The sequence below is a fragment of the Salvelinus alpinus genome, chromosome 16, assembly GCF_045679555.1.
Source record: "Salvelinus alpinus chromosome 16, SLU_Salpinus.1, whole genome shotgun sequence".
In the NCBI taxonomy this organism is placed as follows: Eukaryota; Metazoa; Chordata; class Actinopteri; order Salmoniformes; family Salmonidae; genus Salvelinus; species Salvelinus alpinus.
In genome coordinates, this window is record NC_092101.1 from 23,922,993 (window position 1) to 23,937,845 (window position 14,853).

Below are 14,853 nucleotides of genomic sequence, written 5' to 3' on the forward strand. Positions count from 1 at the left end.
CAACGGAGCAGTTTAATACATAAAACCACCGGCATCCAGAACAAACAATCAATGGGTACAAAACCCGTGGCACACCAGAATAAACGTGCACAAGCACTTACAATAAACAATTACAGGACAAGGACATTGAACAGAGGGAACAGAGGGTTAAATACACAACATGTAATGAGAGAATTGAAACCAGGTGTGTGGGAAGACAAGACAAAACAAAGGGAAAATTAAAAGTGGATCGATGATGGATCGATGATGGCTAGAAGACCGGCTACGCCGACCGCCGAATGCAGCCTGAACAAGGAGAGGAACCGACTTCGGCGGAAGTCGTGACACTTACTGGCAGCACGTGCAGCACGTGTGCAGCACGTGAGTTTCAAGTTTGGGGAAGATAATTTTCCCCATAAAAATGCACCTTTGTAATAAAAGCATTACATGCATAATCACATTCGTGTCACTTTTGAGAATTGTGTTTTCCCGCTAATGGAACATTTTGCGCTTATAGCCTACTGCCATGAACGCATTATTGTGCGTATAATATGAAGAAATAGCCTAATAGTTAATAAAAATGTTAAGCTAACCGTTCTGATCTGTTGTGTCAGCCTCATTGCTTAAAAAAGTGTTTTTGATGCTTGTGGTTATATTAATTTGGGATACATCCCATCCCACAACTGTCCCAGACAGAATAGAATAGGTCAACTTTTGTACTATAGTGGATGGTAGATTGACATAGGATAGTCTTTTGATGTTTATTAGGCCTACTCATCTTGTTGGCTGACGAAAAGTAGGCTAAATGTCGACAATTCTAACATCTTCAATATTTGCATCTTCAAGAATTCGATAAGAGGGACGCACGATGTGTCTGCCTTCATTTACTTGTAGCCTACTTCTTTTCTGAAATGCCTGTGAGTTGGACCTGATCACATGATGGTCATTGGCTACAGCACAGCAGCCGGAGAAAGAAATTACAATTAGCATATCATATTCAGCCCAAGAGCACAACTGCCACTTTGGCCACAAAAGGCATGGTCTTTTAGGGGGACAATACGGCCACACAAGGAGGATGCCGCAGGGAAATTTGAGTTGACCCTTGTATTTTATTTTTGCACTGGCTCTATACACACTCACAGGACTCTACACACTCGTGCACACTGACACGCAAACACACACATAACATCCACACACACACACACACACACACACACACACACACACACACACACACACACACACACACACACACACACACACACACACACACACACACACACACACACACACACTCAGTTCTCTCTGCATGACTTATCAAAAGGTCATGGCTGTGTGCAGAACAACATGCTCCATGGCATAAGCAGTTCTTTATTTTTGAGTGCTCAATTATAACAATTATAATTTACGCTGCTGCTACTCTGTTTATCATATATCCTGATGCCTAGTCACCTTACCTCTATACATTGTAAATATAGGTATTGGAACTGACCCTGTATATAGCTTCTTACTTTGTTTTTGTTCTACCTTATGCTAATTTTAGTGCTACGTTGATATTAATTATTGCATTGTTGGGTATGGAGCTTGAAAGAAAGGCATTTCACTGTATTTGTGCACGTGATATTAAAAACTTGTTCTATGGTGAAGCTAGGCTTACAGTGAATAGAAGTAGAAAAAATAATAGAAAGGTGTTTCACAGACTCATTCCTGTATATACTTCCTGTGTATACTCATTCCTGTATATACTATGTGACTTGCTTTGAGAGGAGAGGCACGTTGTACTTACTCCCATTCTTTGCGCAGGGCCTGTGGGGTGCTCTGAATCTTGTGAGCCTGGTGGGCTTTAACAATGTCCCGCTGCTCGATGAGACCCCCCCGGCGCCTTTTAATGACGATGGGGCTGACGGGTCGGTCCGGGTCCATCACCAGCGCTTCCCCAGCCCTGTCGTAGGAGCTGCCCACATCCAGGGAGAGGCCATGGGGGGTATGAGCATTGTGTGGGAGGTAGAGGGTGTTGAAGCTGGCTGTGTGGGAAAGCAGGCTGTCTGACAGGCTCTGGGGTTCCAGCAGGGAGCAGGAGTGGGAACCCTCGGCCAGGCCCAGACGGTGCTTGCGCCAGTTCTCTGACTCGGGGTGGAGGACGTATTGGCGTGGGTTGCTGCTCCCACAGACGCCCCCCCTGGCCAGATGGGGCACCCCCAGGGCATTGTGGTCCGCCAGGGTCTGAGCACCGACTGAACAGGAGCCCAATTCCAACATGCTGGGGCCAGGCTCTTAGCATAATGCTGTGGAGAGGAGAGCGAGAGAGAGAGTTAACACACTACAATGGGGAAAGCTAGGTGGGGTTACTAAAGGACCTCCCAGTGGGAAGGCAGAGGTCTATTCTCACATACACACACACACTAACTGATTGAGATCTCAACAGATCCCAATTCCAATTTTGTACAACATAAAAAAGCTTACAGTAAGTGTTATCATTTTCAATAATAGAACGGTGTACACTGAGATATCTTACATTGAGGGATGGAGCACTCAGTGTTGGAATATGGTGGATGGATGGATGAATCAACAGAGCCAGTGGATGAATCAACAGGGCCAGTGGATGAATCAACAGAGCCAGTGGATGAATCAACAGGGCCAGTGGATGAATCAACAGGGCCAGATGATGAATCAACAGCTGGAAAACCTGGACCCATACAAATCAGCTGGGCTTGACAATCTGGACCCCCTATTTCTGAAACTGTCCGCCGCCATTGTCGCACCCCCTATTACCAGCCTGTTCAACCTCTCCTTCGTATCATCTGAGATCCCCAAGGATTGGAAAGCTGCCGCGGTCATCCCCCTCTTCAAAGGGGGAGACACCCTGGACCCAAACTGTTACAGACCTATATCCATCCTGCCCTGCCTATCTAAGGTCTTCGAAAGCCAAGTCAACAAACAGATCACTGACCATCTCGAATCCCACCGTACCTTCTCCGCTGTGCAATCCGGTTTCCGAGCCGGTCACGGGTGCACCTCAGCCACGCTCAAGGTACTAAACGATATCATAACCGCCATCGATAAAAGACATTACTGTGCAGCCGTCTTCATCGACCTGGCCAAGGCTTTCGACTCTGTCAATCACCATATTCTTATCGGCAGACTCAGTAGCCTCGGTTTTTCTAATGACTGCCTTGCCTGGTTCACCAACTACTTTGCAGACAGAGTTCAGTGTGTCAAATCGGAGGGCATGTTGTCCGGTCCTCTGGCAGTCTCTATGGGGGTACCACAGGGTTCAATTCTCGGGCCGACTCTTTTCTCTGTATACATCAATGATGTTGCTCTTGCTGCGGGCGATTCCCTGATCCACCTCTACGCAGACGACACCATTCTATATACTTCCGGCCCTTCCTTGGACACTGTGCTATCTAACCTCCAAACGAGCTTCAATGCCATACAACACTCCTTCCGTGGCCTCCAACTGCTCTTAAACGCTAGTAAAACCAAATGCATGCTTTTCAACCGTTCGCTGCCTGCACCCGCACGCCCGACTAGCATCACCACCCTGGACGGTTCCGACCTAGAATATGTGGACATCTATAAGTACCTAGGTGTCTGGCTAGACTGCAAACTCTCCTTCCAGACTCATATCAAACATCTCCAATCCAAAATCAAATCAAGAATCGGCTTTCTATTCCGCAACAAAGCCTCCTTCACTCACGCCGCCAAACTTACCCTAGTAAAACTGACTATCCTACCGATCCTCGACTTCGGCGATGTCATCTACAAAATAGCTTCCAATACTCTACTCAGCAAACTGGATGCAGTTTATCACAGTGCCATTCGTTTTGTTACTAAAGCACCTTATACGACCCACCACTGCGACCTGTATGCCCTAGTCGGCTGGCCCTCGCTACATGTTCGTCGTCAGACCCACTGGCTCCAGGTCATCTACAAGGCTATGCTAGGTAAAGTGCCGCCTTATCTCAGTTCACTGGTCACGATGGCTACACCCACCCGCAGCACGCGCTCCAGCAGGTGTATCTCACTGATCATCCCTAAAGCCAAAACCTAATTTGGACGCCTTTCCTTCCAGTTCTCTGCTGCCTGCGACTGGAACGAATTGCAAAAATCTCTGAAGTTGGAGACTTTTATCTCCCTCAACAACTTAAAAAATCTGCTATCCGAGCAGCTAACCGATCGCTGCAGCTGTACATAGTCCATCTGTAAACTACCCACCCAATTTACCTACCTCACCCCCCATACTGCTTTTATTTATTTACTTTTCTGCTCTTTTGCACACCAGTATCTCTTCTTGCACATGATCATCTGATGATTTATCACTCCAGTGTTAATCTGCTAAATTGTAATTATTCGCTCCTATGGCCTATTTATTGCCTACCTCCTCATGCCTTTTGCACACATTGTATATAGATTCTCTTTTTTTTCTACTATGTTATTGACTTGTTATTGTTTACTCCATGTGTAACTCTGTGTTGTTGTCTGTTCACACTGCTATGCTTTATCTTGGCCAGGTCGCAGTTGCAAATGAGAACTTGTTCTCAACTAGCCTACCTGGTTAAATAAAGGTGAAATAAATAAATAAAATAAAAATAAATAAAAAACAGGGCCAGTGGATGAATCAACAGAGCCAGTGGATGAATCAACAGAGCCAGTGGATGAATCAACAGAGCCAGTGGATGAATCAACAGAGCCAGTGGATGAATCAACAGAGCCAGTGGATGAATCAACAGAGCCAGTGGATGAATCAACAGAGCCAGTGGATGAATCAACAGGGCCAGTGGATGAATCAACAGGGCCAGTGGATTAATCAACAGAGCCAGTGGATGAATCAACAGGGCCAGTGGATGAATCAACAGGGCCAGTGGATGAATCAACAGGGCCAGTGGATGAATCAACAGGGCCAGTGGATGAATCAACAGGGCCAGGTGATGAATGCAGCTTTAGTAGTGTTCATTTTCTTCAGCAACGCCTCACAGGCAATTTGCCAATGAAACACTCATTTTAACATTTTAAAATGACTAAGGCTGTAGCAGGCTCCCCCAGCCCCTCAGAATGGGAACCAATTAAATGGAGAGTAAACAAATTTGGTTATCTAATATCTCCAGTCATATGCTTCTTAGGAGCAACAGGAATACTCATCACACCTGTTCTTCCACAACTAGGTCCTCTAAGGATTCGACTCACTCATCTTTAGACTGAAGCTCTATCCTCCAGAGAAGAATAACATTGTATTGGACTTTTATGTAATACTTAAAAACTTCAGCTAAACTGTGAATAAAGAGGGATACATATTTTTGCAGCTGTCCTTCAGACGTCCACAAGAATGGAAAGAATCAATATCATCTGTGCTGCCTTACTGAGAATGACATAAGAAACCACCGTTAACCAGGCTGGGAAAGAGCACTAGTAAATTGCTGTGACTCGCTTGAGTTGATGATGGTACTGTCATTTTGATTCCAGGAAGTCCTTTGATCAAGACTGCCTAGGAATCAAAGAGACAGTTCCGATAACACAGACTGTTTTCTTTTCTTTCATGAAGAGGGTTAATTTAAGTAAATATTGTTCAGCATCATTTTTCAGAAAACAGTTTGTTAATAAAAACATAGGTCATGACCATAATGATCCAACATCTAATTTTTCGAAATCATGAAGCACACACTGACACTACATAAATTATAAAGATGGAATAAATAAAACATTGTGACAAAAAAATACATTAATCTTTTGCCTTGGAGTGCAGTAATCCATCACATTGATCCTAGATGCAGCTAGTGTTGCAGCTCATTAAAACAACTGAAAGTGGGGCAGTTGGTGACAGTGCCAGTAGGGTGTTTTGTTTTGCGTTCCTATCTTTCTGTGGCCCATATCTCTAGTAAAAACAGGGAACAGCTTCATACACATACGTGTACACACGTGGGGTAGATGAGCAAAACTCCCCTGTGGCAAAAACATTTTCTGAATAGCCAACTATTTTTTATTTTACCTTTATTTAACTAGGCAAGTCAGTTAAGGAACAAATTCTTATTTTCAATGACAGCCTTGGAACAGTGGGTTAACTACCTTGTTCAGGGGCAGAACGACAGATTGTTACCTTGTGGATTTGATCTTGCAACCTTTGCGGTTACAAGTCCAACACTCTAACCACTAGGCTACCTTCCATCCACCTAAATAAACTTCTGAGCCACAGGGAATATGATGAAAGAAATAAAAGTTGAAATAAATCATTCTCTCTACTATTATTCTGACATTTCACATTCTTAAAATAAAGTAGTGATCCTAACAGGCTGACTACACCGCTCGCATCGCGTGTGCGAGCGTTGCAAAATAAATTTAGATATCTATGTTATTCAATTATTGCACCCACACTGCTAGCGCGCGCCAACGAGTGTCTGCGTTGCCAAGGGCTAAAATAGAAATCAGTTCTATTTCTGACACAGATTGCGCTGCAAGTCCTGCCTCTCCCATCTCCTCATTGGTTTATAGAAGCAGGTACCCACGTGCCATCTCCTCATTGGTTATACCCACGTAGGTGACTGAAAGACGAACGAGGTCAGTGGCAGTAATGCACCTAATTTATGAAAGTTGCCAATCACAATATAAAGTCAAGAGAAGAAAAAGCCTGGAAGGAAGAGAGATGATTAGAAACAATTCGGTTGACCATTTTATGTGTGGATTAATTGGCAGAGTAGAGGACGTTGTGCATTTCAGGCAAAATAACAACTCAATGTCTATATCCTAGGACAAATTAGCTAGCAACAGCAAGCTAGCTAAATAGGACAAATTAGCTAGCAAGTGCAAGCTAACTAGCTAAATTGCCATAAATGTTTAATGCTTTTTGACCTGTCCACAAATTAATATAATTGGTTCAGAGGTTTTTTGTATATTTTAACCTGCGTGTCGTGATCGCGTTTGGTGTGGGGGGACAAAATAAATGTATGCACGATGGCGCACGCGCGAAGCCGGTTTGGGTTCCGTGTAACTGACCTAAAACAGGGAATTTTACTAGGATTAAATGTCATGAATTGTGAAAAACTGAGTTTAATTGTATTTGGCTAAGGTGTATGTCAACTTCTGACTTCAACTGTATAATGAAAACCATATACTAGGGAATTCATGCCATGATATTCAATTTCAAAACCTGTCAAATGGAGAGATACACAGAACGTTTACTGTATCAGTCACACATCAGCAACCATTACAACAGATATTTTTTACATTTTCACATCAGTCATTCCCATCTACATGACTCCTACTTGACTGACGCATGAAGGCTCGCTGAGCAGTGAAAGTAGTGTCCCTGTGTAACGGTCGTCTTGTGGTGAGAGATTGGACCAAGGCGCAGCGTTGTGATAGGACATAGTAATTTATTTAACAAAACCAGACGAAGACGAAAAACTCTTGAATTGATACAAAACAACAAACGTCGTAGACTGACCTGAACATAAGAACTTACATAAAACCGAAGAACGCATGAAACAGGAACAGACTACAACAAACGAACGAAAACACGAAACAGTCCCGTGTGGTGCATACAGACACAGACACAGGAAACAACCACCCACAACAAACAATGTGAAACCACCTACCTTAATATGGTTCTCAATCAGAGGAGATGAAAACCACCTGCCTCTAATTGAGAACCATATCAGGTCACCCATTAACCAACATAGAAACACATAACATAGAATGCCCACCCACACTCACGCCCTGACCGACTAACACATACAAAAACAACAGAAAACAGGTCAGGAACGTGACATAACCCCCCCCTCAAGGTGCGTACTCCGGACGCACCACCAAAAGTCTAGGGGAGGGTCTGGGTGGGCATCTGACCACGGTGGTGTCTCAGGCTCTGGGCGAGGTCCCCACCCCACCATTATCAATCCCAGCTTCCGTATCCCCCTTCCGAATGACCACCCTCCTATTCCACCCACTTAATTTAAGGAGCAACACCGAGATAATGACCAGCACCGGGATAAGGGGCAGCACCGGGATAAGGGGCAGCACCGGGATAAGGGGCAGCACCGGGATAAGGGGCAGCACCGGGATAAGGGGCAGCTCCGGACTGAAGGACGGCAGCTCCGGATTGAGGGGCAGCACCGGGACAAGGGGCAGCACCGGACTGAGGGACGGCAACTCCGGACTGAGGGGCGGATCCTGGCTGGCTCTGGCGGATCCTGGCTGGCTGGCTCTGGCAGATCCTGGCTGGCTGGCTCTGGTGGATCCTGGCTGGCTGGCAGCTTCTGGCTGGCTGGCTCTGACTGCTCATGGCTCGCTGACGGCTCTGCCTGCTCATGGCTCGCTGACGGCTCTGGCTGCTCATGGCTCGCTGACGGCTCTGGCTGCTCATGGCTCGCTGTCGGCTCTGGCAGATCCTGGCTGACTGGCGGCTCTGGCAGATCCTGTCTGGTTGGCGGCTCTGGCAGATCCTGTCTGGTTGGCGGCTCTGGCAGATCCTGTCTGGTTGGCGGCTCTGGCAGATCCTGACTGACGAATGGCTCTAGCGGCTCCTGACTGACGAACGGCTCTGACGGCTCGGGACAGACGGGCGGCTCAGATGGCGCTTGGTAGACGGATGGCTCAGATGGCGCTTGGTAGACGGATGGCTCAGATGGCGCTGGGTAGACGGATGGCTCAGATGGCGCTGGGTAGACGGATGGCTCAGATGGCACTGGGCAGACGGGCAGCTCTGGTCGGATGAGGCGCACTGTAGGCCTGGTGCATGGTGCCGGAACTGGAGGCACCGGGCTAAGGACACGCACCTTAGGACGAGTACGGGGAGAAGGAACAGTGTGTACAGGGCTCTGGAGACGCACCTGTGGCTTGGTGCGTGGTGTCGGAACAGGAGGCACCGGGCTGGAGACACGCACCATAGGGAGAGTGCGTGGAGGAGGAACAGGGCTCTGGAGACGCACTGGAAGCCTAGTGCGTGGTGTAGGCACTGGTGGTACTGGGCTGGGGCGGGAAGGTGGCGCCGGATATACCGGACCGTGCAGGCGTACTGGCTCCCTTGAGCACCGAGCCTGCCCAACCTTACCTGGATGAATGCTCCCCGTCGCCCGACCAGTGCGGGGAGGTGGAATAACCCGCACCGGGCTATGTAGGCGAACCGGGGACACTATGCGTAAGGCTGGTGCCATGTATGCCGGCCCGAGGAGATGCACTGGAGACCAGACGCGTTGAGCCGGCTTCATGGCACCTGGCTCAATGCCCAATCTAGCCCTACCAGTACGGGGAGGTGGAATAACCCGCACCGGGCTATGAACACGTACAGGAGACACCGTGCGCTCTACTGCGTAACACGGTGTCTGCCCGTACTCCCGCTCTCCACGGTTAGCCTGGGAAGTGGGCGCAGGTCTCCTACCTGCCCTCGGCCCACTACCTCTTAGCCCTCCCCCCAATAAATATTTGGGGTTTCTTCACGGGCTTCCGTGCTAGCCGCGTACCTTCATACCTCCGGTTCCTCTCACCGGTTGCCTCTGCTCTCCTCGCTGCCTCCAGCTGTTCCCATGGGAGGCGATCCTTTCCAGCCAGGATCTCCTCCCATGTGTAGCAACCCTTGCCGTTCAAGACCTCCTCCCATGTCCATTCCTGTGTATTGGGCCACTGCTCGAACTCACGCTGCTTGGTCCGTATTTGGTGGGTGGTTCTGTAACGGTCATCTTGTGGTGAGAGATTGGACCAAGGCGCAGCGTTGTGATAGGACATAGTAATTTATTTAACAAAACCAGACGAAGACGAAAAACTCTTGAATTGATACAAAACAACAAACGACGTAGACTGACCTGAACATAAGAACTTACATAAAACCGAAGAACGCATGAAACAGGAACAGACTACAACAAACGAACGAAAACACGAAACAGTCCCGTGTGGTGCATACAGACACAGACACAGGAAACAACCACCCACAACAAACAATGTGAAACCACCTACCTTAATATGGTTCTCAATCAGAGGAGATGAAAACCACCTGCCTCTAATTGAGAACCATATCAGGTCACCCATTAACCAACATAGAAACACATAACATAGAATGCCCACCCACACTCACGCCCTGACCGACTAACACATACAAAAACAACAGAAAACAGGTCAGGAACGTGACATAACCCCCCCCTCAAGGTGCGTACTCCGGACGCACCACCAAAAGTCTAGGGGAGGGTCTGGGTGGGCATCTGACCACGGTGGTGTCTCAGGCTCTGGGCGAGGTCCCCACCCCACCATAGTCAATCCCAGCTTCCGTATCCCCCTCCGAATGACCACCCTCCTATTCCACCCACTTAATTTAAGGAGCAACACCGAGATAATGACCAGCACCGGGATAAGGGGCAGCACCGGGATAAGGGGCAGCACCGGGATAAGGGGCAGCACCGGGATAAGGGGCAGCACCGGGATAAGGGGCAGCTCCGGACTGAAGGACGGCAGCTCCGGATTGAGGGGCAGCACCGGGACAAGGGGCAGCACCGGACTGAGGGACGGCAGCTCCGGACTGAGGGGCGGATCCTGGCTGGCTCTGGCGGATCCTGGCTGGCTGGCTCTGGCAGATCCTGGCTGGCTGGCTCTGGTGGATCCTGGCTGGCTGGCAGCTTCTGGCTGGCTGGCTCTGACTGCTCATGGCTCGCTGACGGCTCTGCCTGCTCATGGCTCGCTGACGGCTCTGGCTGCTCATGGCTCGCTGACGGCTCTGGCTGCTCATGGCTCGCTGTCGGCTCTGGCAGATCCTGGCTGACTGGCGGCTCTGGCAGATCCTGTCTGGTTGGCGGCTCTGGCAGATCCTGTCTGGTTGGCGGCTCTGGCAGATCCTGTCTGGTTGGCGGCTCTGGCAGATCCTGTCTGGTTGGCGGCTCTGGCAGATCCTGACTGACGAATGGCTCTAGCGGCTCCTGACTGACGAACGGCTCTGACGGCTCGGGACAGACGGGCGGCTCAGATGGCGCTTGGTAGACGGATGGCTCAGATGGCGCTTGGTAGACGGATGGCTCAGATGGCGCTGGGTAGACGGATGGCTCAGATGGCGCTGGGTAGACGGATGGCTCAGATGGCACTGGGCAGACGGGCAGCTCTGGCCGGATGAGGCGCACTGTAGGCCTGGTGCGTGGTGCCGGAACTGGAGGCACCGGGCTAAGGACACGCACCTTAGGACGAGTACGGGGAGAAGGAACAGTGTGTACAGGGCTCTGGAGACGCACCTGTGGCTTGGTGCGTGGTGTCGGAACAGGAGGCACCGGGCTGGAGACACGCACCATAGGGAGAGTGCGTGGAGGAGGAACAGGGCTCTGGAGACGCACTGGAAGCCTGGTGCGTGGTGTAGGCACTGGTGGTACTGGGCTGGGGCGGGAAGGTGGCGCCGGATATACCGGACCGTGCAGGCGTACTGGCTCCCTTGAGCACCGAGCCTGCCCAACCTTACCTGGATGAATGCTCCCCGTCGCCCGACCAGTGCGGGGAGGTGGAATAACCCGCACCGGGCTATGTAGGCGAACCGGGGACACTATGCGTAAGGCTGGTGCCATGTATGCCGGCCCGAGGAGATGCACTGGAGACCAGACGCGTTGAGCCGGCTTCATGGCACCTGGCTCAATGCCCAATCTAGCCCTACCAGTACGGGGAGGTGGAATAACCCGCACCGGGCTATGAACACGTACAGGAGACACCGTGCGCTCTACTGCGTAACACGGTGTCTGCCCGTACTCCCGCTCTCCACGGTTATCCTGGGAAGTGGGCGCAGGTCTCCTACCTGCCCTCGGCCCACTACCTCTTAGCCGCCCCCCAATAAATATTTGGGGTTTCTTCACGGGCTTCCGTGCTAGCCGCGTACCTTCATACCTCCGGTTCCTCTCACCGGTTGCCTCTGCTCTCCTCGCTGCCTCCAGCTGTTCCCATGGGAGGCGATCCTTTCCAGCCAGGATCTCCTCCCATGTGTAGCAACCCTTGCCGTTCAAGACCTCCTCCCATGTCCATTCCTGTGTATTGGGCCACTGCTCGAACTCACGCTGCTTGGTCCGTATTTGGTGGGTGGTTCTGTAACGGTCATCTTGTGGTGAGAGATTGGACCAAGGCGCAGCGTTGTGATAGGACATAGTAATTTATTTAACAAAACCAGACGAAGACGAAAAACTCTTGAATTGATACAAAACAACAAACGACGTAGACTGACCTGAACATAAGAACTTACATAAAACCGAAGAACGCATGAAACTGGAACAGACTACAACAAACGAACGAAAACACGAAACAGTCCCGTGTGGTGCATACAGACACAGACACAGGAAACAACCACCCACAACAAACAATGTGAAACCACCTACCTTAATATGGTTCTCAATCAGAGGAGATGAAAACCACCTGCCTCTAATTGAGAACCATATCAGGTCACCCATTAACCAACATAGAAACACATAACATAGAATGCCCACCCACACTCACGCCCTGACCGACTAACACATACAAAAACAACAGAAAACAGGTCAGGAACGTGACACCCTGCTCTATCTGGCCCTGTTCCCTCTGGCCCTGTTCCATCTGGTCCTGTTCCATCTGGCCCTGTTCTATCTAGCCCTGTTCTAGCTGGCCCTGTTCTAGCTGGCCCTGTTCCATCTGGCCCTGTTCTATCTAGCCGTGTTCCATCTGGCCCTGTTCTAGCTGACCCTGTTCTTTCTATCTGTTCTATCTGTCCCTGTTCTATATGGCCCTGTTCTATCTTTTCTATATGGCCGTGTTCAATCTGTTCTATATGGCCCTGTTCTATCTGTTCTATATGGCCCTGTTCTATCTTTTCTATATGGCCCTGTTCTATCTGTTCTATATGGCCCTGTTCTATCTTTTCTATATGGCCGTGTTCTATCTGTTCTATATGGCCCTGTTCTATCTGTTCTATATGGCCCTGTTCTATCTGTTCTATATGGCCCTGTTCTATCTGTTCTATATGGCCCTGTTCTATCTGTTCTATATGGCCCTGTTCTATCTGTTCTATATGGCCCTGTTCAATCTGTTCTATATGACCCTGTTCTATCTGTTCTATATGACCCTGTTCTATCTGTTCTATATGGCCCTGTTCTATCTGTTCTATATGGCCCTGTTCTATCTGTTCTATATGGCCCTGTTCTATCTGTTCTATATGGCCGTGTTCAATCTGTTCTATATGACCCTGTTCTATCTGTTCTATATGACCCTGTTCTATCTGTTCTATATGGCCCTGTTCTATCTGTTCTATATGGCCCTGTTCTATCTGTTCTATATGACCCTGTTCTATCTGTTCTATATGACCCTGTTCTATCTGGCCCTGTTCTATCTTTTCTATATGGCCCTGTTCTATCTGTTCTACATGGCCCTGTTCTATCTGTTCTATATGGCCCTGTTCTATCTTTTCTATATGGCCCTGTTCTATCTGTTCTATATGACCCTGTACTATCTGGCCCTGTTCTATATGGCCCTGTACTATCTGTTCTATATGGCCCTGTTCTATCTTTTCTATATGGCCCTGTTCTATCTGTTCTATATGGCCATGTTCAATCTGTTCTATATGGCCCTGTTCTATCTGTTCTATATGGCCCTGTTCTATCTTTTCTATATGGCCCTGTTCTATCTGTTCTATATGGCCGTGTTCAATCTGTTCTATATGACCCTGTTCTATCTGTTCTATATGACCCTGTTCTATCTGTTCTATATGGCCCTGTTCTATCTTTTCTATATGGCCCTGTTCTATCTGTTCTATATGGCCCTGTTCTATCTGTTCTATATGGCCCTGTTCTATCTGTTCTATATGGCCCTGTTCTATCTGTTCTATATGGCCCTGTTCTATCTGTTCTATATGGCCCTGTTCTATCTGTTCTATATGGCCCTGTTCTATCTGTTCTATATGACCCTGTACTATCTGGCCCTGTTCTATATGGCCCTGTACTATCTGGCCCTGTCTATCTGGCACTGCTCTATGCGGCCCTGTACTATCTGGCCCTGTTCTATCTGGCCCTGCTCTATGCGGCCCTGTACTATCTGTCCCTGCTCTAGGTGGCCCTGTTATATGTGGCCCTGCTGTATGTGGCTTTTGGAGATAATGAAAGGCTGATTGATGACGCCAGCACTGGATTCCAGGAAAGTGAAATCAGACAGATTACTTGCAGCTGCATAATAATGAATGTGCTTCCAACGGAGTCAGAAAACGGTACACCTGCCGGGGCCAAGTCTCCTCCAAGGAGCCTAATTAGACTCTTTAGCTGCACTTGTGTTTGGCAATATCAGAATGAAGAGCACCCTAGTAGAATAAATATGAATATGTTCAAACAATGGAGATATTCAGGTTTCTGGCACAGGGGCTATGTCAAAAATGCAGAGTCATTCATTGATCTGAAGCCTAACTAATCCATTATAAAATTATGTTTCAAAGTGGCTTCAGGAAAGCCAGCTAAACTGGCTGGGAGAAATATGGCAGTGTGAAGCAAATCTATGTAGATTTGGTAGACCAGAGCCAAAACAGTTTACTGATAATATGAACATTTCCCCACTGAAGGTAACAACGCAGAAAAATCATGACAAATCGACAGCAGAAGGGAAACCTTTTGAGATCAACACACTGCAACAGGTTACATAGTCTGTAACTGTAACATAGTCAGTTACAGACTATGTAAAAGACTAAACTGTTTAGTCAGACTAAACAGACTAAACTGTTACAACTGTAACATAGTCATTACTAACAAGGAACTCTATATGAAATAGAAATCAGACTTCTATCAATAGGTAGGCTGTCACGCCCTGACCTTAGTTATCTATGTTTCATTTATTATTTTGGTTAGGTCAGGGTGTGACGAGGGTAGGTATGCTTGTTTTGTATTGTCTAGGGTTTTTTGTATGTCGAAGGGTGTTGGTAAGTCT